This window comes from Argopecten irradians, chromosome 8, assembly GCF_041381155.1.
Source record: "Argopecten irradians isolate NY chromosome 8, Ai_NY, whole genome shotgun sequence".
Lineage (NCBI taxonomy): Eukaryota > Metazoa > Mollusca > Bivalvia > Pectinida > Pectinidae > Argopecten > Argopecten irradians.
This window is the reverse complement of record NC_091141.1, coordinates 40,344,628-40,357,952: the sequence shown is the minus strand read 5'-3', so window position 1 is coordinate 40,357,952 and position 13,325 is coordinate 40,344,628. Positions and strand designations below refer to the sequence as shown.

At 35.4% G+C, this 13,325-nt stretch overlaps 1 protein-coding gene across 2 annotated transcripts in view; it reads right to left on the bottom strand.

Annotated features, from left to right (window-relative positions):
* LOC138330355 (uncharacterized) overlaps positions 1–13,325 on the bottom strand; it is a 77,388-nt gene that overhangs the window by 36,589 nt on the left and 27,474 nt on the right. Inside the window, exon 2 of one of the 2 annotated variants that reach the window (XM_069277925.1) lies at positions 6,422–6,505. The gene's annotated coding sequence lies outside the window, so the exon portion shown is untranslated. Of the gene's footprint in view, positions 1–1,921; positions 2,327–6,421; positions 6,506–13,325 lie in introns of those variants that run through there. The other variant, XM_069277924.1, reaches the window with a different exon arrangement.

The window sequence follows — 13,325 nt, the reverse complement described above, 5'->3', positions numbered from 1 at the left end:
CTTGCTCAGAAACAAAATAAAGTATTGTATTGGATGCCATACATTCATATAAATTTATGCAATGTATTTGGCAGTATAAAAGATGAGAGATCTATGGAAAGCGTAGAGTGTTACAACTTTAACAAAAAGAGTGCTGAAAAGATGTGCCCTTGTCTACCGTGTAAACAGAAAACGAGATGACCCTGTGTCGGGATGTTTACCTGAACGTTTTTCACCTGTGTGTATTCATTAGGTGTTCTCACCTGAGAAACTTTTGAATTGAGGCCTTTAACAAAATCATTAAAATCTCATCTTGGTATCGCTAGATCGGGGACCTTGCACAGTGATTGATCGCATGTTTAACAATAGCAGTGGGGAGCTTAGATCTGTTATATAATGTGAAATAAGAAACAAACGCTGATGTGATCTAGATGGTGAAATACGTAATGTAACAAAACTGAAAAATCAAAGGATACGTTAGATGATGCAGGTATGAGAATTCAGGTAAACAAAAATATATAAATAGCTATCAATTGAAGATGCTCCACCGCCGACAGAGTATAAATGATATTCATCATTTGAACAATAATTGGTGTTTAATTTTATATATATATGTCTAATTAACACAAAAAATAATATAAAATAACTTATTTTGATTTTGGGTCATGCATAATCAGTACTTCATTCCATATAGGATATAGTACCACAGAATTTTTTCGGGATGCAATTAATTATTTTTTATATTTTTAACTAGAAGTAAAATTAGAAGGTCAAACTTTTCAACGGCGGTAATGGTGTAAAGTAAGTAACTTTTGTAACTGAAGAAAAATACTAAATCGTCTGCTGCTGTTTTTGATAGTGAAAAAATACCATTTGTCAGCGGTTGAGCATCTTTGAAATCATGAAAAGGCAACCCCAGAACAATATGTTAAGTTAAAAGTTTCAAAAATCTTGAAGATAAATCATGGAATGAACTAATTTAAGCAAGGACAGCCAAACAATTAAGATCAAGAGTCATTTTAGCAGTAAAATGGTAACAATCAAGCTAAGTCGTTACGGGCGAAATCGTAAAAAACCCGTTAACAAGCCTGTTATGTTTTCCTCAATAGATAATTCAATATGCCATATTGGTATAATTAAATCTCATGGTGTCGCACACCTGGGCACACCAGCGAGAGGTCATACCTGGGGCTCGAGTTATTACCTGTCAATTTAATGAACAGCGGGAGTATTGTCTGGGGTATGTTAAGTGTTCATCACGTCATGAATGCCATTATTACCGTTCTTTCGGAGACTTTGTTTTGAGTGAAATGAAATCTGACATTCCTGGACGCAGCACCACAGCGTTAACTCAACGTCATTATCTTGTTACCCAAGATTTATAAATTATTCGTTACTCAGGTATTTTTCTTGTATCCTGTTAATTTGAACAATTTATCATAGAGCTAGATGAGTTACCGGTGTTCCGAATCTTACAATACAAAATTTGACACTCAGGTTTATGATATAGACCAAATATTGTCTAAATTAAAGCATAGGTACCTGGCTCGTTTTTAAAAAAAAATGACATGTTGTAGTACATAATAAATATATATTATGTACTAGAACATGTCATTTAAAAAAAAAAAAAAAAACGAGCCAGGAACCTGTGATTAAAGCTATTAGAATCTTAATAGGAAAATACCCTCCGTGCATAACATTTTGTATGTGTATGAACTTTGTTGTAAGAAGTCTGAAATTGTATCTATCAGAAAAATATCAGCACAGTGAAAGTTTTAATTATGCATGCAGATCGCGAAAATTAAGCCCTCATAAAATTATTTACCTGAATAATATTTCGTTTGATAATTTACAGCTAGGAGTAAAGAATGGGATAAATATAGAATTTGTGTCAGTTGTAAATTTCAAAACATGTTGGTGAAAACAATAAAATGATTTTTACCTGTAGTTTTTTCCAGAGAAGTTCTTTCCATAATCCACAGTGTGATTTGATGGTAATCCCAAACAGATTTACTATACACATAAAGATAGCACAGCTTCCATCACAACACAACTTCAGGTTCTGCACGATAATATAGACAGAGGCTCAGTATCACAACAGAATCAAGAATGAGGTGTATTTTATAGAGCCTAATAGACACCTGACCGGCCAGCCGAGGACCTTCAGGTGTATATAAGTGTATATCGGACACGGGTCAGTTCACACACGTCTTGGTTGACTTAAATAAATACTTCATATCTGTTCGTCTTGACACCTTAGTTTGGCTGCCGGCTACAGACCACAAGTCCAGGTGTTGGCTCTCGACACCTCAGCCACCAAGCTCTCTATACCACGGAGTGCTTGAGTGCTCTCACCCCATTGGGTCTCCGAGCCAGTAGAAGGTTGATAATCAACTTCCCCCAGTGTGTAATGGTAACTCCCACTAGGGAATGATAATCATCACAACAAAATGCTGGTCAACAAATAAGCGTTAATTGTCAACACCCAACAAAGACTTTGGGGTCAAACTCAATATCTACCTGACCATCAATAAATAATGATTTTCATCACGGGTCAATGGCAGAATTGACTAACGGTCAGTGTTCCCTTTTACACCCAACTCAAATGGCCATAGATATCGTAAATAATTTGCAGTGAAAACTGCTTTAGTGTCTACCTCTGTATAAAGACCACCTGCTTTATAAGACCACTTTGTTGGATCCCAAATGATCATTTATAACACAATTTGACCTGTGTATAAAGACCACCTGTCTATAGAGACCAATTTACCCCTGTCCTTATGGGTGGTCATTATAGACAGGTTTGAATGTATATCATATTGAAAACGTATTCATGCAAAGGTATTACATAGTCTCAATTCATTCCATGGAATGTTTTTGTTTTGAAAAATTTCAATAAAAACGTAACTCCTTTAATTCTGAAAACTTTCGAATACTGAACTATTTTGGATCAGAAAACCTCTGTAAAATGAACTATTTTTGATATCAAAACCTGTTTAAACAGAACATATTTCATCCTGTGAAAAGTGAGCATTGTTTACCTAAAAAAACATGTAGAAGACCAGACAGGTAGAAATACACATTTCAATAGCAACAAAAGTTGATTTCAATTAAATTGAAATTTGTGAAATACACATTTCTGTCAGATGCAATCAAAAGTTGTCCTCTATATACACACTTTGGCAAAACTTCGGAAACATAACTGTCGTTTAACAAGAAAACCAAAAAGAATTTGTTTTTATAACCATTAATGTTTTTTAGTCAATATATAAAATATGACTTCTATTATTTACCAGTATATAATTAACGAGCACCTATGCTTTTGGCGTGCCAGTCATCTGTACTAAAGTTTCAGACAAATAAAGGATGGTTAGGGCCATGTGTTTTGTTTTCTGAACTCATTTCTATGTAACAAAGGATAAATTATGTCATTATATGCACACAGATGCAAAAATGATACAGACTTAGAATATCTTATTTCACTTATATAGATTCTACCTGACATAAATGAGTTTTATAAACTTGTGTTTTCAGGTGAATTGTCCTAAAGTTTTATAAACTGTATTATAAACTCACTGTTCTTTTACCAGAATATCCATGTCTGAAAAATTTCTGCATTTTATGAAGACAAGTTTTTTCATGTACATCTTAAGATAGAATCATAAATATTTGAACAGGTGTGGTATTTTAATTAATCTTAATTGAGAGCCCCAAAAAGTATAATTTGTAAACAATTTACGACTACAATATTGTATGCGCCATGGTGGTGAATTGGAAGCATTGGCTAACAAGGTTTTGTACAGGTAACAGTAAACTGAGTATATAACGTCTCATCTAATCATCAAACTTAACGCGAACCGAGCGCTAATTCTTCAATTTAGTAACACAACACCAACAATTTTTCACCAGTTACATTCAAGAATAATCCAAATTATCAACCGTTTATGATATCTTTCGAGGCTTTTTGTAATTGCCCATAATTGAACTCTCATTCAATTAACTGTAGAATCCTGCAAAAATACACAGGTGTACACATTACGATCTTTCCCAGGGATTTAAAATATATTTTTTTCGTCCTCAGAAGTATTTTATTACGGGACATATATACCTGCTTTCTGATGTTACAGGGGATATCTTTTATGGGCTATAGAGCCACGGTAATGGACACTGTTGCTCGAAGGGTTCCTCTGGATTTTATTGTGACCTCGTAAAAACTGCACCAAGTTTATTTATGTTCCACACTCTCAGAAGTTTACTTAGAAAAGAATTTGTAACCTAAACTCCCCAATTGTGATGAGCTTGGAAATAAAAAGGATAAAATGTTATTTCATGTGGATAATGCTCATACTTGTATAGCGTTTTAAATTTACATAATGTAAAATTGACACTTTCTTTACAGTGATATTTATCAGATTTTTTTTCCATTTTTATTGTTGATAATTATATATGATAATTATCATGATGATTAATTCATATCACTGATGGAGATTGGTTAGGTTTGGCTAAACATCCTAATCATAGTCATGCAGGGTCATTCATTCATTCACTCCTAAATGTGCATTTAGACTTACCTAAAACAAAGACTAGATCAGTCCATTATGAAATGTCAGGGGTGGATGAGTTGAAGGCTTATCTTAAGTGTTGAGAGGTTGAGGAAAATCAGAGTACCTGGATAAAAATCACCAAACAGCTGTGACTGATGCTAGAGATTGACAGTCAGACAACCTAACTGTTTTGTCACAGTGACCCAAATGTATGGAGAGTTGAGATAGGGGTGGGGGTGGGAGGATAATAAAGTTAGAATATCAGACACCTTAACCACTAGCTTCTGTATCATGTATTATGATACATTTAATTTCCCTATACCTTTTATTGTGGACTGCAAAAATTTTGTTAAATTGTAAACATTTTTAGCTGTGCAACCTAAGAGTTTTATTGGAGAAGTGTTTTTTTGGTGAGCACTAGGAGGCCTGGAAGTTTGGGCAAATAAATCATGTTAAGTTTAGGTATTAACAGGTGCAAACATTTACAGGTAATGTTCGTAAAGGTGTTGTGATTTATGCGTAATGAAGCATCAACGCCCATAACAGTTCCCCCAATAACAGCGTCTCACTCATTGAGCGAACACTTAGATAAATGCACCATGTTTGTATATATCTGTAATAAATTATAGCTCGAGATTTGTCCAGAGAAAATCGCTGTAAATTTTAGTCGTTTTTTCCAAGGTAGGTGAGAAACTTGGAGCCATTTCAAGTTTTTGTCAATAGTGTAGCTCGGATACAAAAGTTCTGCTCACAGTTGTAGCCGTGAATTTGTATTTGAAATATCATTAAATTATCGACAGCTATTTGGTCTGTTCAAACATCACATTGTTAATATCCTAGTTGCATTGTTATGTCTGGACAAACCTCCAGTCCTTATGTAAAGTCACTGCATATTGAGGTATTCATTTTTTGGCTAAATAAAAAGCTAACTAGATGTAAAGTCACAGAATATTGATATATATTCATTTGATGGCTTAATAAAATGCTGACTAGACAAAATCTTAAATAGGAAACAATTTTGTGTCTTCTTGTGATAGTAGTATTCCTTCTCATTTTAAGTGTTTTTTCAACGAAGCATACTGCAGGTCACTGAACTATGGTACCACTAGGAAGTTTGAAGATTCATATATGTAACACGATTGAGTAATGTTTGATATGTCTTTTACAATAAAATCATTAGATTTTAGCTGAAAAAATATTCTGTGTTCATCTGTCTCCTCCTAGGTGGTTGCGATAGATATATATACAACACATGGTTTGTGATGATCATTATGTCATAAATTTCCGTGTAAACAAAGAAGCAATTGCTCGTGCAATTCTGTACTTGATATTCTCTGTTTGTATATTACAGAGTTATCTGCCCTTATGGATAGCTACATGAATTATTGTGACGTCGAATTGTCATACGTATAAGAGAAAACAATGCAAATCTCTCTCACAAAAAATTATGACGTCATATTGAACTATCTGCAAGGAAGGTAACTCTAATATTAAGATCTACATTGCATTTTAAAAATGTATATTATTAAAATGATTTTTATGTAGTGTGTATTGATATATTTCTGTGTATTTTTTATTTTGTGTATAAAAGCGCACTGGTTGTAAAATACAGTTTTCCAAGCGGTCAGCCAGCTTAAACAGTCAGCTATCTTATACAAAATAGATGTTGTACACAAGAACGACTAAAGCAAAGGCATCCTAGCTACTACGGGGAAATATTTTTAACCAGCATTTTTTCATAACCGATGTATGAACTGCTTAACCAATCATCACATGCTAAAGAAACATTTATCTACTATGTAGGGACAGCAGTGTTCACTTAGAGATAAATTATGAATGCCCTCAGAGGACAAATCCGCCATCATCATCACGAATGATAATATATAGATTGTACTCACCTAGCCTGCAATTCCGGAGCTGTCCATTTATCCATCAGTTATTGTTTCCAGGTCCTGCAGAATTTCCCAGACCTCCATGGGGACCTACAACGCCAGAGAGTAGGAAATACAGCCCTAACATTGATTCTCATCTCAGATATATGTATAAAACTTCCACATTTAATATCCTCTCCCGACAGCCGAGATAAAACAAAATTGATTTTGTACTAGTATGTAATATATCCCCTATGGACCTGTCCATTTCTTCACACCTTCATATAACCCATGTGCTTTATCGGGATATTACATACGAGTTTCTGTACCATCAGCTTAAACTGGCCATATCAATTCAAATAAATGACAAAGCTTAACATCTCTGAAGTTCACAATAACCTCTTTTGTGAATCAGCATACCTTTTAAAACTTTGAACTAGTCTTTTCAATATTTTGGACTAATATTACGAGAATTTTAAATTCGATAATTACATGGTTAAGTTGACAAGGCTTTGAGACGAGTATACAGATAATGTTGTTCCGAGATAAGCTCCGAAATGTTTGTTGTTGGAGAACGGTAGTCCTCAGTAACCAGGGGGACACAGACAACGCTAAAGACATCCCCGAATGTGGAGCCGTTCTCTCACCTTTGTAGCTCTTCAGTCTCTTCTATTGGGCTAATATGAAATTTTTTCAGTGGTTGTAATGTTATGCATTCTGCTAATATACTTATTTTAGTGGTAGTTTTATTTTAGTGCATCTTATAGTGTACGTGTTTAAAGTGCTACACATATATATAATTTCACATACAGGACTTAGTTTTGTAAAAAGTTATAACCGTATTGAATCACTGAATTGCATTGCTTTATATCTGACAACTTTTTATTTATTATCCATGTTTATCAATGATGTTCCTATGGAGTTACTGTATAGTAGGTAATATTTATGTGGGTTTTAATTTTGCTAAATCTAGAGGTGTTGAATAACAATTTGCAAAAATAAACCCTTACAAGTAAATTCTGAACAGTAAATCGCGAAAGTTTACACCTGAGAAATTTAAGAATCTATACTGTATACTGTTAATATACATTGTGACTTTAAATATTTACCTACAAGCAGAGATAAACAATTCCTTCTTAATCAATTTATTATTCCTTTTAATATAATACCTATACTGACAAAACAAATATTAGAATTAAGATGAACATGTTTGTGAATTTAAAACAATAAGCAATTATGCAATGATTATTCAAAAGACTGCTGAGACGATATAGTCAGCAGGGAAATGTTAAAAACGATAATGTGCATAGTTTTGTTAGGTTGCATGTGTAGGTCAACCGGTTATTCGAGGACAAGAAGGGGAGATTACTCTAAATAAACACTGTTTATCCCTCGACACACACGATCTATTCAGTCCATATGTTCAGTTTCGTACACATAACAATCGGTAGTAGAAATGGAATGACGGATCAATGGGCTTAGCATGTTGTCATCATGTCTAGACACAAGAAAAAGGCTAACGTCAAGCTTCTCTGAAGTAAATAACAAAAGGATTTATCTAGAATAATCCATGTAACGTTTATATGTAAACCCAATAACATGCATATATGTGGCAGGACAATGTTAGCTCACCAGACTTGAGATTAATACAGGCCCTCTGAGCCTTTTGATTTAAGCTCTGAAGAGTAGATATGAGTAATTGAGCTGATTTTTTGTGGCTCATTACATATATCTCTGTGACTCATTGGTTTCAAATTTCCTCTGAAAACAATTTCTCTCAAGTTTGTTCAAATAAATGACCTTGAAGACATATAAGGTCAATGTTGAAAGCCTTTGCTTAATATACTCTAAAGATAATTTGAGTTTTAGAGATGATTTTTTAGCTCATTTCTATCAAATGCCTTTGTTTTAAGTCTAAAGAGTATATGAATAATTGAGGTGCACTATCTTTGACTCGCAGATTTCAAATTTCCCCTTAAAACACTTTCTCTCAACTTATAAAACAAATGACCTTGCTGATGCTTGCAAATAAACTTTAATTTCAAGCATCAAGGTCATTTATTTGAAGGTCATTAAAGGTAACAGATATCAAAGATGCTAGATACCGTAATTTTGATCATAATTATCATCATTAATAATTTCATCCCAGTAATCACGAGAGAAAATTAATTTGTAATAATTAGCACCCCTCCCCTATAAGTGCCCCCTCCCCCTTTTCTAGAGAAGAGTTGAAGTTGTATAAACGCCCCCATTCCATGGATATTAACAATGTTTAAAAACAATGCGATACCTCTGACATCAACATTGTATCCTATATTACATAAACTTGCGAGTCTTTTACATGTGAATCACGACATGAAAATGTGTCTCATAGGTTAAAAGGCATATCCATGTTTACTTTAGCAGATAAATGTACAGAAAGATTTAAAATATGGCTGACGTTTTCCATCCAAAACTAACATTTTGGTTCATAAATAAGCGCCCCTCTTGGTAACGATTATTTAAGCACTCTGGGTGCTAATTATGGCAAATACAGTATGTCAATGTGCAATGTGAGCAAAACAATTCCTTGTTATGACTGTTGTATATAAGTTTTAGCATATTTACATTCATGTTTTTGCTTTTTTCAGTGAAATCTAACGCTGACTTGGTTTCTACATACCTTTAACATTATAACTTTCACAGCAATGTGAATGATTTCAGAAAAGATGGATTTGCAAATTATGATGCAGGGAAAGGAACAAGATTTTACTTGCATTGGTTGACTATTTACTTAGCCATGCAATGATGGAATTCAGACATTTCTCTTTTGTTCATGCAGGCATGTTTGCCCATGTGTATTTGTTCATAATAAATTTCTCTCTTTATTCTGGAATTATTGTATTGTATGCTATAGACCTTGTCCATGAATTCCTCTACATTTCATTACTCAAGGTTTCATTCAAAGCTTGAAAACTATGTCAATATTTACCCCGAACATATGAAGAATTTTCTTTATGATGAAAACAAATTAACTTCAGAAGTTGTTGGACAGGTTCTGAGATTTAATATCTTTATAGATGGAAATGTGTTTAAGAAATCGTTTTTTATGATTCTATTCATTTTGTAGCTGCATGGAGTTGAACAAATATAAGATAAAGCCAATACGATGCATGTAAAATGTACTGAGCATGTGTATGGAAATCATGTATGAAATTATTTGTATTGAATATATGTGTATGGAAATCTTGTAGGAAATTGTATGTACTGAGCATGTTTATAGAAATCTTGCATGAAATTGTCATGTTTATAGAAATCTTGTATGAAATTGTATGTACTAAGCATGAAATTGTATGAACTGCATGTATGAAATTGTATGTAGTGCATGCATAAGCATGCCTACATGTCTATGGAAATCTCACGAAATTTTGCACTTAAGTATGAAATTGTATGAATATGTATTGAGCATGCATGTTTATAGAAATCTTGTATAAAATTGTATGCAGCTATTATATAAAAGCATGAAAGTGTATGTACTACATTCATTAAATTGTATGTACTGCATGCATGAGCATTTGCCTGTCTATGGAAATCTCATGACTTAGTTTGGTAGCATACACCCTTAAATAGAAATAACATATTGTAGAGTGTTAGAAAGAGCTCTCCTATCAAAGATAGTGAAATGCTGTTCAGCAATTTGATGTAGGGCTAAAACTACTTTCAATTTAGTAAATAATTTAGGTGGCATATATCCTTAACTCAAATGCCATATAGCATCTGTCTCTTATAAAGGCCTCTGTTGACATTGGTTGTGTTTCACATTGAAGTGGGTGATTAAAACAGACTGTGCTGGTTCACACTTAGTTAACAAGTTATTGGGTGTAATTGTGAAACCCGATCCCCCCAATCACCAGGTTGGGATACACAGAATGCATGCATGTGTGAGAAGAGGGGCAGGGTTACCAGCCGAACTCTATGGCATGTCAGGCAGATATTTGTTCTATAAACATGAAAAATATGAGATATCCCAGGCTTAGGTGCTGGGAAGGGCTTCTCAAAGAGTCATGGTTTCAGGTATCTTGCAAATTTCAGTCAACCGTGGATCTTATCGTGTTTTGCATATTTTTGTGTCCAGAGAATGTCACTGTTGACTTAATTACATCCTTAGGGATCCCTGATGAAGGGGGTTGAAAGGGGAGGGGTAAAGATCTATGTTTTTATATTTCAAGATCAAAATTTTTCTGAACATTTTCAGGAATTTGAAGGGAATGCATTTATTACATTTGGAAAACATATGAATATTCATTTAGAACTATTTTTTACTTGCACACGAAATCTTCTACTCAGACCTCCAGCCAATACCATCCAACTCATTGATGAAGGTCAAGGTCATTCATTTGAACAAACTTGATAGCCCTTCATCCCAGCATGCTGCAGGCCCAATATGAGTATCATTAGCCTTTCGGTTCTTGAAAAGAAATTGTTTAAAGATTTTAGCCTATTTGACCCCTGTGACCTTGAATGAAGGTCAAGGTCATTTGTTTAAACAAACTTGTAGCCCTTTATCCCAGCATACTGCAGGGCATTTTGGTTCTTGAGAAGAAGTCGTTTTAAGGATTTTAAGCTATTTGACCCCTGTGACCTTGAATGAAGATCAAGGTCATTCATTTGAACAAACTTGGTAGCCCTTCATCCCAGCATGCTACATGCCCAACATCAGTACCCTGGGCACTCTGGTTATTGAGAAGAAGTCAATTAAAGATTTTAGCATTTTTGACCCCTGGACCTTGAATGAAGATCAAGGTCATTGATTTGAACAAACTTGATAGCCCTTTATCGCAGCATGTCAGGGGCTCGATATCAGGTCTCTAGGCCTCTTAGTTATTCACAAGAAGTTGTTTAAAGGATTTTAGCCTATTTGACCCCTGTGACCTTGAATGAAGGTGAAGGTCATTTATTTGAACAAATTTGGTAGCCCTTTATCCCAGCATACTGCAGGCCCAATAAGAATAACCTGGGCCTTTGGTTTTTTGAGAAGAAATCATTAAAGATTTCAGCCTATTTAACCCCTGTGACCTTGAATGAAGGTCAAGGTCATTTTTTTATCAAACTTGGTAGCCCTTTATCCAAGCATACTGCAGGCCCAATATGAGTAACTTGGGCCTTTTGGTTCTTGAGAAGAAGTTGTTTTAAGGATTTTAAGCTATTTGACCCCTGTGACCTTGAATGAAGGTCAAGGTCATTCATTTGAACAAACTTGCTAGCCCTTCATCCCTGCATGCTACATGCCCAATATCAGTACCCTGGGCATTCTGGTTATTGAGAAAAGAAGTCGGGAAAAGATTTTAGCATTTTTGACCCCTGTGACCTTGAATGAAGATCAAGGTCAGTGATTTGAACAAACTTGATAGCCCTTCATCCAGCATGTCAGGGGCCCAATATCAGGTCTCTAGGCAATTTAGTTATTTACAAGAAGTTGTTTAAAGGATTTTAGCCTATTTGACCCCTGTGACCTTAAATGAAGGTCAAGGTCATTCATTTGAACAAACTTGGTAGCCCTTCATCCCAGCAAGCTACAGGCCCAATATCAATACCCTGGGCCTTCTGGTTCTTAAAAAAGAAGTCGATTGAAGATTTTAGCCTTTTTGACCCCTGTGACCTTGAATGGAGGTCAAGGTCATTCATTTGAACAAACTTGGTAGCCCTTCTTCCCAGCATGCTATAGGCCTAATATATAAACCATGAGCCTTCTGGTTCTTGAGAATAAGTGGTTTGAAGATTTTAGCCATTTTGACCCCTGTGACCTTGAATGAAGGTCAAGATCATTCATTTGAACCAACATTGATTGCGCTTCATCCCAGCATGCTACATGCCCAACATCAGTACCCTGGGCCTTCTGGTTATTGAGAAGAAGTCGATTAAAGATTTTAGCATGTTTGACCCCTGTGACCTTGAATGAAGATCAAGGTCAATGATTTGAACAAACTTGATAGCCGTTCATCCCAGCATGTCAGGGGCCCAATATCAGGTCTCTAGGCCATTTAGTTATTCACAAGAAGTTGTTTAAGAGATTTTAGCCTATTTGACACATATGACCTTAAATGAAGGTCAAGGTCATTCATTTGAAAAAACTTGGTAGCCCTTCATCCCAGCAAGCTACAGGCCCAATATCAATACCCTGGACCTTCTGGTTCTTAAAAAGAAGTTGAATGAAGATTTTAGCCTTTTTGACCCCTGTGACCTTGAATGAAGGTCAAGGTCATTCATTTGAACCAACATTGGTAGCCCTGCATTCCAGCATGCTACATGCCCAATATCAGTACCCTGGGCCTTCCAGTTCTTGAGAAGAAGTCGTTAAAATGATTTTAGCCTTTTTGACCCCTGTGACCTTGAATGAAGGTCAAGGTCATTCATTTGAACAAACTTGGTAGCCCTTCATCCCAGCATGTTACAGGCCAAATATCAGTACCCTGGGCCTTTCGGTTATTGAGAAGAAGTCGTTTGAATGAAAAGTTTACTCACGGCGGACGACGGGACGGGCACGAAATTTCATTTCAGTAATACGTTACCATAACTTTAGTATGCAAATACGCTACCTACACCCATCTTTGTAGCCCCAACAAACATAAGATTTGAGAATCCCGTCTCCCTACCGTACCTCATCTCGTACTCGACGAGAGTAACATAGAGTGGTCTCCCTTCCTCTTTCCTTTATGGCGCTACACAGCTCGGACGGCAATTGCATTGTGTCTATTTCGTTTCGCTGTTAGGTCCATTTATTTGACGTTTTAGTCAAATTTTTTCACACATTCAGTTGTGTGTTTACCCATCTGCCCTGTGTTGTTTCTTTTTTGTACTGTCATTCGTTTTTTGTGCCTTTTTCGGCCGTTTTTTTTACTGTTCCACGTGCTTGCCGGTGTTCCGTGCGATCCGTCATTACTGGTGACGTCTC